The following is a 7,907-nucleotide window of genomic DNA, read 5'->3' as shown; positions in this document are numbered from 1 at the left end:
TTCACTTCAGTGAATCCAATATCTCAATAACCTAACATCATGCAGTGCACTGGGAAAGACGCCAAGCCTACTACCAAAGCAAGGAACATTAGAAAAGTATCTATGATAACCTCCATCTGTTTAAGGCAGCGCCTAGAAAGAAGTAGGCTTTGGGGATAAAATGTAGAACTGGAGAATTTCTTTCTTTTTAAATAATTTGTAAAGCAAAGTTATTTTTGATAGCACATTCATGCTGTTTGATGAAAGAGACAAGTTTTGAATGGTTAACACACACACACACACACACAAAGAGGAAAGAGGGCATAAGAAAGCAGGAACCTACTCACCTTCTTCCCTTCTCAACTACAAACAGCACACTTACATTTTCCCATCTTCCTCCCACAACGTAATCTTCCTTTTCCTTACCCTCTCCTCCCACATTGTTCCAACAGTCATTACCATGATGTTTAACTGATGAAGCAATCACAACAGATGCCTTTCACTGCTCTACATATCTATGTGAACTAAGGAAGGGATCCTTGCGATCTATTCTCTATCCTCTGCCACAGACCCCAAAGCTGCAGTTACAACAGCTAAAGCTGATTAGGACCTAACAAGCCTATCCTATCTACTCCTACCACCTGAATTTCATGAATTTGCCAGATAAATCAGCTCCAGTTCAAAAAGTTTAACAATTCTATGCCACCCTTCCCACACCAAATATTGGKAAGGGCAATGGGCTGGTTGAGGTCAGGTAGAAGAAGACTGACAATTGCAATGAAACCAAATCCTTAATCTCATCCATCAGATGGCATTAAATTAAGCAATCAATCATTTGATTAGTAAAACTAATATCAAATTAACATCACTTTCTGCTTTCCATGGCACAGAAGCGATTAGACATAAATGCTTTGCAGATGGTAAATGCCTTGCATAAAAATCCCGTTTTTTTAATACAGCAATTTATTGTAGAAAAGTCTTCAAGGGCAAGTTATACTCTGGACAACATACAATATTTTAATTACAACCCCAAAGGTATTACTTTAGCTTTTGCTTATGATAAAAATTTACATTTATCATTATTCTTCCTCCTTTGCAATGGAAGACCAGAACATTACACTTTTAAACTCTGTAGGTAATAAATTAGCTGCAACTTATACCAATACAAAGATGTAGGTTTTATATCCATGTTTGGCAGTATCTGGTAGGTACCCTGTTGGAATGAATATCTAAGTAGTTTCAGATAACATTTTAGGAACATTACTGTGAGCCCATTCAGATATCTACCTCCAACTATAGCTTAATTTTCAGACCTAATAAAGAGTCTTAATAAAAAAAGAGAAATAATCTCTCTGCCTGGACTATGCAGTTCTTCCACCAGAGGAGCAAAGAGACACTGTAGTAATACACTGATGTATTTTCAAGGATCATACAAAAGTAGGAAGAAGAAAGCCCCAACTAGTACTACTTTTGTCAACAGTCATTATCCTTAAACATTCAGTGGTTCTAGTGGTTTTCCATAAATTGCCCCTTTCAGAGCATATATGAGGATAGCACCTACATTTTGTGCCAACTACTGAGCGCGACACAGGCACTTGTAATACCACAGCAACCAAGGCATCACTGACGCAAAACCCACCAACAAATTACCCAACYCACTTTCTGCTGCTGGCAGCAGCTGCACAAAGGACCACCTACTTTCTCAGCATCGCAGGAAGAACACAGCGAGCACCCCAGGGTTTATTTTTGAGTTACTCCCCTGGCCGACAGGAAACAATTATGCAAGTGTACATTTCTTATCATAAAACACTTACCTACCTGGGACACTCAAAAAACTTCAGTTTCTCCTCTGTTCCAAAGACAACGGTCTCTAATACCCTTTCAGGGCAAGGAAAATCCTTCATTCCTTTCCTTTGCAGAAGAATTAATGGGAATCGTGGGAGGTCAAGGAACACAGGATTTATAACCCACTGCAAATACTATCCATTGAAGAATAACTCACTTTGCTATCACAGTTCCTTTTTGTCTAAGGGAAGATGCATGGTAATATTTCCATGTCACAGAAAAATTAATTTTTACCAAACTCATTTTATAGAAGAAAATCCATCACAGAAGCTATTTTGTGGAGACAAAATGTACAGTACAGCTAGATTACATGTCAAGATTTGGATCTGAACTTCTGTTAAACCAGCTGCATTTTGCATCCCTTACTCTTCAATAAATACTGCCCCTTCTTGAACTCTAAAGCAGTCTCCAATAAGCTATGGATACTTGAGAACTGCCAAAACACAAACATCATCACACTACTTATATTCAGACTGTGAATTTAATGAATCTCTAATAACTGAGCTGCCTAAGTTAAAATAGTATATCTGGTTACTCCTTGTTAAATATGAACCTCCGTGGTGTAGTGGGACTTTGACCATTTGTAGTTCGTGACAAAAGCAAAAACAACCATCCGATGCAGGCAGTTCCTAAATCCCAATATAGAATTATCATAACACGGCTATGGACTGGCTTTCACTATTTCAGAACTACAGATTCTAAAGTCCAGCCCTACATAATGCACATACTTTATAATTATGAAAATAATTTGTAAAGGCACAATTCATAGGTAGAGATTCCTGCTTACTCATCATTCCACAAAAATATTCTCTGTTCCAAATAGCCATTAGTCTAATGTGAAGCAACTAGCAATTTTACAGTTGCTGGAATCTGTCTAGATTCAAAGTAGATGTGATCTTGATAATTACTGAAATACTTCACTGACCCATTTGCATTTTTATGTCTCAGTAATTGCATTTTCAGCACAGGTAATGCATCATATTAATTTATCTCAGTATAATCATACGCTAGTTTACTACTTGGACTTTATGTATTTAGTTATCCATGCTTTAATCACAATCACACAACCTATGAGTATGAATGCAGTATGAAAATGATCTTAATTTTACATTTATATTAATTCATATAATTCATTTTAATTATAAAATAACTAAAACATTTTAATAATTATTTTAATTAATGAGACGCTTAATTTGGCCATGGCTGAAGAAAAAAATCCTTGCTTTCTGGAACTACAAGTGTTACTGGGCTTCTTTCTCTTCTGGCAGTCAAAATTGAATATGTGGTCCATTACCATTTCTCTTGTTTCATTTTCCTTAGTAGTGCATGCACAAATGATCTGTTACTTAAATATATATTCTCATAGTTCAACAGAATAAACATCCTCAAATTTATTTAAAGAAGTATGTGCAAAATGAAAGCTGCATTAGAGACAAGCTCAGCTCAGACTTGTAAACGTAATTCCCATGAAGTCAAGACCAACTAGTCACCTAATAAAAGCTTCTCAGAGCATTTTAAAGAAATACATACATAGTAAATACACAATAAACTTCTAAAAAAGCACACCAAGATGACAGTGATTTCATTTCTCCAACAAAAATCAAATTCAACAGAAGAACCTGCTGGGACAGTAAAAGAGTAAAATTTGGGAGGCTAACATAATCCTCATTCTCTGTTTTGTCATTACTATCCACTATTTTGTCATCTACTATCCACTCAAATCTTCTAACCCGCTCTCCATCGAAAAAGATCTGTTTTAAGTATTTCTTTGCAATAAACTGTGGTTTTCAGTAAGATAACAAATAGTATTTGATAAGCAGTAATTCAATTAAACAAGACAGATGTAGACAGTGTAAAGAAGATATCTGTGTTTTTTTAACAAGACCTCTGGGRAGTTTAAAGACACAACTCTTACAATTACTGCATATCCAATTATCTGTAACCAAACTCTTGACAGCTAGCACATGGCTAATTATAATAAAAAATATCAAACCAACAATATATATAAAAAAAGGCGGAAAGAAAAAAAGAGAGGAAAACAAAGAGGGGAAAAAAGGAGAGGATATAGAAAAGCTGAAGGATATTGGGCACCTTTGCTAAAGGTGCATTAAGTATGTCTTCTGTACAGTTACTGCTTTTTCGGATCCTACCTGTGTGCTTTGCTTTCTAAAAAGGAACACCTATTCCCCAGTGCCAGAAAAGAATCCAAGAGCCAAATTGAGGTTTTAGAGTTGCTTCTTTTAAGAATAATTCTTTGACTACACTCTTCCAATAAACTCCCAATAACGGTTTCCTCCAGTTTCCATTTGTTTGGGAGAATACAGCTAGCTGTAGCTATATAAAAATTACACAAGAATATTCTAAACTGACAAACTAAAATTTGACATGGAAGCAAGGCTTTAAGGCAGGAATTAAAGATGTGCACTTTGCACTCAGCAATTACCCAGTGCAGGGTTCCATCCCGGGGCTCATGGTGCTTTGGCTCCAGATTCCGTATGCATCTTTGGAGCACTCTCCTCCYCACAGAGGGAAGGCAGGAGGCGGCTGCCCCCACCAATGCCAAATAATCCTGAGCGCTCTGACGACTTGCGCAGGTTGTGGCCACCTCACCAAGGCTGAGTTACCAGTTCCAAGCAAAGACAAAACAAAAACAGATACAGCATCTGCTGCAAGACTGCGTTGYAGTGATATTTCATTTTAAGGAATACATGTAGAAGTAGTATTATAATAATCAAGTAGCTTTACAGTTTAACAGCCTAGTTTTTTTGACTTTTTTTTTTTTAACAAATGTCCACCAAGTACCTGCAGCACCTTCACAAAACACACACCACTCTGGCACCTCCTTCAGAACAACCAGCCCTTATGGAGAATATCCAGAGTATTTGGGTATCGAGCTTAGCCTACCCCAGTAGGGCGGCGAGGTGCAGCACCCAAGCACCGTATGGAMCCACCCAACCCAGCACCCTGCCCCAGGGCAGCCCCAGCGCTCGGAGGGAGGCACGAGCCGCAGGGCCCGGTCCTCTCACCCCAGATGTCCCCACACTCACCGCTAGGGCACACGCGGTTGCGAGCGGCCGCCTCCTCGCCTCCCCCTGGGCACGGTCTAACGGTCACCAACGGTCGTTAACGGCCGCGCGGGGGCGCCGCCGTTGTGCGGGGGGAGGGGCAGGCGGCCGCGCAGGGGGCGGGGCGGGGCGCGCGCCGCACCTGCCCGCGGCAGAACCTCTGTACCTCAGGAGAACCCAAACTGCGGCTCCTCCATTCGCTTCAGACAAAACTAAAACCATGGGCGCTTTCGCAGTTAGAAACACCGTGTTGGTTTGTGGATGGGTTTTTCTTTTCCACAAGGGAAAAAAAAGAAAATTTTAAATAAGTTTCATATTGGAGGAGGAGCTGCTACCTGAACTGGCTGCAGGAGTCTGGAATTCCTCCTTCCACTTGTCCATGGGGGACAAGCCGCTGCAGCGGCTGTAGCGCCCACCTCGCCTCTAGCCACAGAAACTCCTCTGGGTGCCTTTAGCTGTGCACTTGCTGCTCAGCTCTTCCCTGGACGCCGGCAAAATTAAGGAGAACTTTAATCCTCCAGCAAAACGCCAACAGCAGAGGCTGGGCCCCATTAGCCAATTCCTCGGTGCTCCAGAACTGTCTGCTCACGTGAAGCCCTAGCAGGTGCTGGGGAAACCTCGACATTGAGCTGCTTTATAAGGAGAACGCTGCAAGAAATACATCATGCCACATAAGCTCATCCTTAATTACTTTATTTTTTACAATAATAAAAATAAATTAGTTATAAACAAAAATAGTTAACATTTTTCCATCAAAGAGAAAATGTATACAATATGAAAAGATGTGATGCTGTACAGTTCTGGTTCAGGTGCACGGCCATGGATACATATTCCTGAACGAGTCAGAAAACAATTTATCTATTTTTCCCCTTAAATTCACTCAATGAAGTGGCTAATCAGAAAGTTTAGMGAGTTGTATTATGGATTTACAGCATGACATATATACATAAATATATATGTAATACCTGTGCTATAAAATTCAATTAAAAGCTAGATTAGTATGATGATAGAGCTGGACAAAATGTGAATGGTATATGTAAATAAATACATATTAGGTCCCTTTTAATAGAAAATTCTGCCTATTCTAAATATTTGAAATATTTTGGTGCAGTGGCTTGTTCCATAGAGACAGCTCAGAATACATATTTCCCATAGACATCTTGTATTTACAAATAACAACAAAATAAGTTATAATAAAGTATATCCTTCTGCCAAAATCAATTACTAGGTTAGGGTCAAGGAGAAATCATTTTACACATATAAAGAAGTTAGGGCTTTTTCTGTCACTCATAGTGCCAGGTTTACTAGGCCACACAGTTAGGGCTCCAGTCCTGGATCCATGGTGTGGAGCTGGAGCCTGTGCCACTTCCCTGGGGCTTCAAAAGCTCTTTTGTACCCACCCCCCACGAAGGCCACTGCAGGACGAGGTCTCAAGAGACCAAATGTAGCATGGAGAAAACAGCAAGCAGCACTGACAGCCTGTCACCAGGAGGTTACTGATTTCTCAGAGGAAATATTTAAGCCTCCCCACAGCAACAGTTTCTCTCTTCTAATACATTAAAATATATTGGAATATAAAAGATTTGTAACACATTCTTAACAACTTGTGGTTGCTGAAAGCTGAGAAGCAAAAGAGCCAAGTTCAGGCCTGGTGTAAGCTCTATAAATGAAATTGTGTCTTCCACCAAGTCACAATTTYACCCACACTATTTCTATTAAGATCTAATAATGCAATAGTTTTCTTTAAAATATACAGAAAAATATATTGGTGGATGATTTTTCATTTCTGATACTGAAAGAATTATTTTACTCCATTTTCRTAACAGAAGCTAATGTAGCCCCCACAAACATATTCTGTAAGCTGTGTTAGGAGTATAGGAAGCTTACTTGAATGTTCAGAATTTCATGTTTTGTGTTACAGACAGACATGCAAATAACACAGAAAGGCTCCTTGAGAGACAGAGAGAATAGAGAAGGCATCAAGTGTATCTACTGAAGCAGGTGGATACATGAATTTTCCTATTTGAGTGTAAACAGGATAATGCTTGCATTTTTGATACAGTAGTGGTTAGCTGTGAGAATAAAGGGCCAATATATACCTTAACAGCTGTGCAATCACAGGTTCATTGCACAGGAATTAATACAGTAGTTATTTTATTGTTACGCATTTGAAGTTAGCCAGCACATAAACAAATCATTGTTTGGGCAGAAATACAGCTCTGTTAATAGCGAGGCTCATTTCTGATGCAGATTCTTAAAACACTCACTGCCAGTTCAGAGCGTTTTTCAGCAATGTTCACAAAATGGATTATCATCCAAAGCACTAAGGGACGCAGCCTGTTGGCCCTCCATATCCAACAGGGGGGCATGGGGAAGATAAGAGCACCTAGCAATGTGAAAGAGTGGGATAGAGATGAATAGGAGGAAAAGCCCTGGAGAGCCCCTTTTTGTACCTATAGAGATCTAGATTACAGAGGGTAGAGTCTAGATATTCTTTCAGAGAGGCATAACCTCACTTTCTGTTATCCATGAGGTGCTTCCAAAACCTACCTCCTTCCCAAACTCAGTGCAGACTGCAGATTTCTAGGTTTGCAACGTAGGCAAAGATAAATTGCAAGCTTTGCTGCCCACTTGGTCCTGTTCTATGTACTCACCTGAACCAGGGCTATACTGACCACTTCTGTCAAGTAAAAGTAAGCTAAAATTAATACATTAATACACAATCAATTTAACATGCTCTGCAAGACAATTTGCTTTTCTTTATAAAAAGGACCAAACTCAGACTACGTGTTGTCATAAAGACAGGATTTAACAAATTACACTAATGTTACACACCAGTTTATTTGTGTAGTAGTCAGCTCTCCATTTGCTGGAGTGCTCCAAGTACTAGGAGGGGGGAGAAAGAGAAGAAGAATAGATCCAGCAGAATGGATTGTGCATTATGCAGGTAGTGAGGAAGACACTGTGCACGTATACTGAGGTAGTCTTGCATTAAGTCAGTAAGCTCACACTACCGCT

Source organism: Nothoprocta perdicaria, unplaced genomic scaffold, assembly GCF_003342845.1.
Source record: "Nothoprocta perdicaria isolate Ctin4 unplaced genomic scaffold, notPer1 scaffold_577, whole genome shotgun sequence".
NCBI lineage: Eukaryota > Metazoa > Chordata > Aves > Tinamiformes > Tinamidae > Nothoprocta > Nothoprocta perdicaria.
The sequence above is the reverse complement of the archived record's forward strand: the minus strand, read 5'-3'. Positions refer to the sequence as shown.